Raw genomic sequence first — 6,987 nt, forward strand, 5'->3', positions numbered from 1 at the left:
TGCTATTCTGCAAGGCTATTCGCATCCTAAATCGATGGCCAGAGGGAATTCACCAAATGAATGTTGTTGTTTTAGGGGCCATTGAACCGGTTCCAACCCATAGCAACCTTATGCACTACAGAACAAAACACTGCCCAGTCCTGTGCCATCCTTACAATCACTCCCATTCCTGAGCCACCATGTCAGTCCAGCTCACCGAGAGCCTTCCTCTTCTTTGCCACAACTCTGGCATACATACATGATGTCCTTCTCCAGGTACTGCCCTCTCCTGACAACATGTCTGAAGTATACCGAATGAAGTTTCATGATCCTTTCCTCAAAGAACACTCTGCCTATACTTCTTCCAACACAGAGCTTTTTGTCCTTTTAGCAGCCCATAGCGCTTTTAATATTCTTCTTCAGAACCACAGTACAAAGGCATCAATTCTTCTTGGTCTTATTTATTCAATGTCCAATACTCACATGCATATGCCTTGGGTCAGATGCACCGTAGTGCTCAAAGTAATATGATTGCTTTTCAATACCCGAATACCCTGAGGATGTCTTGTGCAGCAGATCTATCTGATGCAGCACATTTTTTGATCTCTTGACTACTGCTTTCATGAGCATTGATTGTGGATGCAAGGAAGACAAAATCCTTGACAACTTCAACCTTTTCTCCATTTATCATGATGTTAACTATTGTTCCAGTTGTGAGGATTTGGATTTTCTTTAAAATGAGTTGTGATCCATACTAAAGGCTGCAATCCTTGGTCTTCATCAACAAGTGCTTCATGTCCTCCTTGCTTTCAACAAGCAAGGCTGTTTTATTTGCATATCATAGGTTGTTAATAAGTCTTTCTCCAATCCTGATGCCACATTCTTCTTCAAATAAACCAGTTTCTCTGGTTATTTGTTCCATGTACAGATTATATAAGTATGGTGAGAAGATACAACCATGTTGCACACCTTTCCTGATTTTATACCAGGCAGTGTTCCTTTCTTCTGTTCACACAACTGCTCCTTGATCCTTGTATAAATTCCTCATGAGCACAACATGCACAGTATTCATTGCAAATACCTTGTCTTCAACAACACAAAAGATTTCTCCAAATGGTACACAGCAACGCTTGACTACCAGAGGCTTTATCTACATATATTTCCCCTTCACTTTTTAAAAATCTGAAAAAACTCTTAAATGGGCCAAAAGGGAGATCAAATGATAAGGGGTTACAGCTTAACCTAAGTACATCTGCCATAATTGACTTTACAATCCTTTTTGTCTGATAAAAAGGTATTCACATCCCTGAACAATGGTAGAGGGAACTCATTGGAGCCTAATCTATGTGTGAACACTGAAAATGGATTTTAGGTTTCTACTGTCATTCATAGTCTTCTGCAAATTGGGTGTTCACAATTTAAGGTCTGATACCATTCCCTCCTTTGGATTTGGATTATATTATTTAAAGTCCTTGGGTCACACAAGCTGGTGTGCGTATTCCATGTGGTTTTAGTTGATGCCTCACTTAGATGGCTGCTTGTTTGAAGACAAGCCTTTAAGTCCCCAAATGCTATTCTTTCTGGTAACCGAGCACCATCTGGTTTCTTCACCATACATTGCTATAGCACTCTTAGTTTCAATGACTGCTTCATGAGGGTGAGCATCAAGCAGCGCCATGCCATAAGAACTCATTGCTCTTAGATTAGGGATAGAGGGAGATGACTGATAATGTTATCTATCATGAACTGATAATGATGTCTCTAAAGTGAACCAGAAGCTGAAAATCTTTAAGAAAATAAGTTACCTCATCTTTCTTCTTTAGATTAGCTGGTGGATTCAAATCACTGATCTTTCAGTTGGCAGCCAAAGGCTTAACTCTTGGTACAACCACAGTTCCTCAGTAGCATATTAATAAGTAATTAATAGTTCTATCCCTAGTGAATGCATTCCTTAATTGAAAATATAATGCAAAATATGATTGCTATGAAGTATACTAACTTAACTACATATGTTCATATGTCCCCCAATTTCTTATTAGAGGAAATTAACTACATCCTATCTACTTAGAAGAGTTTCTCTACAGTGAGAATAAAGTTCAACTTCATCAATTCCTATAAGCACAGTCTCCTATGACAATATGAATGTAATAGTGAAAAGTCAAAACAAAATAAGGAGTATCAAATGTGGTAACCTTATGCCAAAGCAACATTGTTACTAGATTGCAGATCAGGCTAAACGAGATTTAAGGTCACATTACTATATAGTCTTCTGATGAAAATACATCTAAAATGTATTTCTTCTTTATTGAATAGAGTTATATACTAAGAGGGTCTTTCCTGGACACATGTCTGGCAAAATCTCATTTATAGAGAATAAGTAAACCTTAGCTCATTCCTATAGACTCCAACAGCTGAGAGAATATTTCTTACATATGGAAATTTTTCAATAAAGAAAGGATATGAAGCAGCTATAAGTCAAATCCTGTGCTATTCTGTGCTCAAAGTAGCTGTTGAAGTAAATGAGATTAAAGGTTCTGAGCTTTACGCAATCAGTTGCAATGAATGGGTTCATGAGGGAGCTTTATGATTAAGCTGAAAGTAGGTTCCACATTAATTCACAGAGTGCACCGCATAAAATCCCAGGCCTAACTAAACATCTTTTACTCTGGACTTAGGTAAAAGAACCCACCGTATATTCTAGTTAAACTATAAGAAAGCCAGTCCAGTTACTTTACTATTCAATAAAGCAGAAATATGCTACTTGGCTAAGCAATTAGAAAATGCAAAGTCATTTGGTAAAGGTTAAAATGGAATATCAGAGGGCTTCAACAGAAATACAGGAACAAGGATCTTTGAAAAATTGTTTTTCATAAATAATAAATTTGTCAAAATTCATGACAGTCAACATAGGAAATTAACCAAATTCAAGACATTGGAAATCAACCAAAGCCTTAGACAAAAGTTTGATAAGATAATATTGTAAAATCATTGAATGTCTGTAATAGTGAGCTTAGAAGCTTTTTACTATGTCTAATAACCATCTCTTTTCCACAGCTCTGTAATACTAGCCTTAAAAAATGACAGCCTTGTTTGTCATTATGATAATTTTGAATATACGCAACCTTTAGCCACTGGAGGATAGAGAATAGGTTTAGAGCACCTCATCAAATCTATTCCTAGATAATTCTCATTATCTGTCCCCATTAAAGGATATCTTTTGCGTTGACCTGACAGGACTCACTCATTGTAAACAGCTTTTCCCTAGGGTTTTGCTGAAAACAGTCAGCGTTGATTGTTTAACACTGAGGTTGCCTGAGCAGTGATAATAGCATAAACAAAAGCCAAACAACCTTAGAAGAAAATCTGGAATCTATGATGTCCATCTTATCAAAAGTCACTGCCGTCAAGTTGGTTCAAACTCATAGGGATATTATAGGACAGAAGAGAACTGATCTTTCGGATTTCTGAGGCTGCAAATCTTTCTTACAGACGACCTGGTGGGTACAGAAGCCACCGAGCTACCATGGCTCTTTGGGATGGCCATAAAGAATTTATAAGCTCTAACATACACTTGAAATTTTAGAAAGACCTGAATATAAACAGAGCTATGTACATATCAGGAAAGCCCTGAAAATCTCCAAATTCCCAATTCTGTTAGACTCTGTGCAAGCAGAAATTGGAGGTGAAAATAGAATTTAAATAAAGTTCTAGAGTGTTGCAATTATGCACCAATAGGCAGACAGAACCTCATGGCAAAGGCTAGGTGCCCTATTAGGTTAAGGCTTTTAAGGATATTTCTATCCAATCATTAATTAACCAAAGGTTTTGTAGCAACACATGATGAAAAATACAGACATTACAGAATTAGTTCAGATTAAAAAAACCCTGCAAAAACAATAAACATTATCAACAGCCATTTCCAGAGAGGGGAGACTCTGAGCCTCATAGTTACCATATCAGATATTTTTAAGTATTTAGTACTCACCACCCCAAATAACAGTACAAAAGGAATCCAAACACACAAGGAAAATAAACAATAAAACTGTCTGTGGGGAATGTGGTTACTAGACAAGGACTTTAAATCAACGACTATAAATAAAATTTTTTAAAAAACTAAAAAATTTAAGTCTAAAGTGATTTTCAATGACATCTCGGTAAGTAGGAAATATCACTTAAAAAATAGAAGCTATAAAAGCAAATCAAATAGATATTCTCATAGCAAAGTAAAAAAAAAAACCAGCAAAAACATGTGACCTTCAAATCCCCTATCTGGTTCATAACCGTGATCAGTTAAGGAAACGTTTTTCATTTCTCTATGTTTATGTCAGGGTGTAGAAAGAATGTCTCCTAAAGGGGGTCTTAGTACAGATGGAAATTGCAGCCTTTTATACAAGATGTCTCTAGAATATGAGTAGCCTTATGCAAATTGATTTTACAACCTGTTCTAGAAAATATGTATTTTCAGCATCTTGTCACTTCTGCAATTATGTTTGTAAGCTATATGATAACTTATCTATAGTAACATAGCCAATAATGTCCAAGTCCCTTTATTGGAATGTCCACCTCCTATCTGCATACCTTGTGAAATACTGATCACAATATGTAACTTCTTGATTTTACCATATAACCATTTGCTCTCAGAATTCCTTTTTGAATGGACTTCTTAACTGCTTTCATATGTCCTCTAAGTTTTACCTGATCAAGAAATGGAGATTTCTCTCTGCAACATATCAAAAAAGACACTACACAAAAATCAGAACATACTTAGAAATTAATAAAAATTAAAGACTACATGCTAAACTTACACGATGAAAGAAAATGGTGCTATGAGGGAAATGTCAAGCTGTAAATGCCTGCAGGAAAACAGACAAACAAAACCAAACTTGAATCAATAGCCTAACTTAATAACTATATGCAAAGCTGGAAAAAGAAGAAAATAACAAATACGAATTCATGTGGAAATTAGTGAAGTGGAGAAAAGGAAAACAATAGCTCTGTCTTTGGCTAAGAATGTGCACAATTGACTATTGTTAAATTAATTTTTAAAGAGTAGACACACATGACTGAAATCAGAAATAAAAGGGACTTATATCTCTTTATTTAAAGAGAAGGATAATAAGGGAATAAAGGAATACTATAAACAAATATATGTCAACAAATCAGATAACCCAGATGTAATGAAAGGAGCCTTGGTGGTGCCGTGGATTAAGGGTTGAACTGATACCCACAAAGCCAATAGTTCAAATCACTAGCAACTGTGTGAGAAAAAAATGAAGCTGTCTCTTCCCGTAAAGAATTAGTCTCAGAAACTGCAATGAGCACTTCTACACGGCCCAATATAAGGTGAAGTAGAAAAATTTCTACAGCAATGTTAAATTATTAAAATTGATTCAAGCAGAAATACATAATCCGAATATTTATAATAACAAATGTACTTAAATTACTGTCCAGTAAAACTATCAACAAAGAAGATCTAAGGGCCAAATAGCTTCACTGGTAAATTCTACTAAACAGTTAAAGAATTAGCAGCAATCCTTTGTAAACATTTCTAAAAAGTGAAAGAAAAGAAAAAAAATTGACTACCCTGGTCAGGGAAATTTTTGCACAATAGCAAAATGAAAGATATCACAGACAAATATCTTTTAAGAATAATATTAAACTTGATTTCAACTTTTCAAATTACTAATAGATGTAGATTTTTTTAAATGTTATGGACTATGTGTTTTCTTAGAAAAGACACATATTTTATCTTTTCTGATATTTACTATTTATCTTCTTTTTTGAGTCTTTGGAATGATCTATGTTTGAAAAGTATTAGTCTATGTATTATTTTGATGATCTCTTCCATTTGTAGGTGATGAAATGTAGGGACCCATTTCAAATGCTGATATTGTTAAGGGTACGGTTGCTCCTTTTATTTCAACTCAAAATAAGAAATTTGATTCTTGTTTTTATATTTCAGTTCTGGAAATAGTTTCACTGTGGAAGTTATCTGAAGACAATCTCACACTTTGTAGTACTGTAGAGCTCTTGAACTTCGCTCCGGCTTCTCCAAGACCACTACAGAATGGATTTATTTAACTATGCTCAAATAAGAGGCATTCTCAAGGGAGTTTAAATGCATTTTTAGACAACCTACACATTTTTTCCTTTAAAAAATGTTTCTGCTCCAAATAAATTGAGGTCATATCTAAGTCCTGGTACTGTGCGGATGAAGAGCAGCAACCAGTTATGAAGGCAGGTGATAGATCAATTAATTGCCCAGTGTGTTAACATTTCTTCGTTTCTAAACCATTCTCACAGTAGTCCAGCAGAGGAACTTTGCTATCTGGATTCATGTTTTCACCAAATAAGAAACTGTAGGGTTTTTTTTCAATTAGCAAGGTACCCAGGATGGGCTTGATTTGTTCCACAACCCCTGTCATAAAAGGTTTTTACTATTTCTGGTTTCTGTTCTCCAAGTTGGCCAATGATTGACTTCGTGTAGTCTTTGACCTGGCAGACTTTTCTAGTACTGGTTTCAATGCTACCTTCTGTCCCACAGACCATCCAGCCCCCCTTTTCCAGATACAGCCTATCCATCATCTCCTGGATCTTGTTGATATCAGAGAACATTTCATCGTGGCTGAAGAAGTCATGGTAGATAATCATGATGGTGGCTGGAGGGAGAGGATCACAGCACTCACTTAGCAGGAGACCAGAGCTTACTGTGTATGTGGTGTAATCAGAATTGTGCTTGGAAGAGGGAAGGAAGTAAATGGGGAAAAAAGAGCTCTTTCTATAATCTTGACACTAGTATTTTATTATAAATCAACAAATTCTTCTCTTAGTTTATGGAAACTTTCACTTATAAAGTCTCTTTTGATTAATTCTTAAGGCAATGTAATCTAATGTTTCCATTTTCTCATATCTTCACATCAAAATCATTTGATTATTTCTGGTCGATAAAAGAATGACTGCTTAGTTTAAAAACGTATGTGTTTATGTATATTTATGTTTTTGTCATTT

Source organism: Echinops telfairi, unplaced genomic scaffold (assembly GCF_000313985.2).
Source record: "Echinops telfairi isolate 266 unplaced genomic scaffold, ASM31398v2 ScPeMD7_7475;HRSCAF=8513, whole genome shotgun sequence".
Taxonomy (NCBI): Eukaryota; Metazoa; Chordata; class Mammalia; order Afrosoricida; family Tenrecidae; genus Echinops; species Echinops telfairi.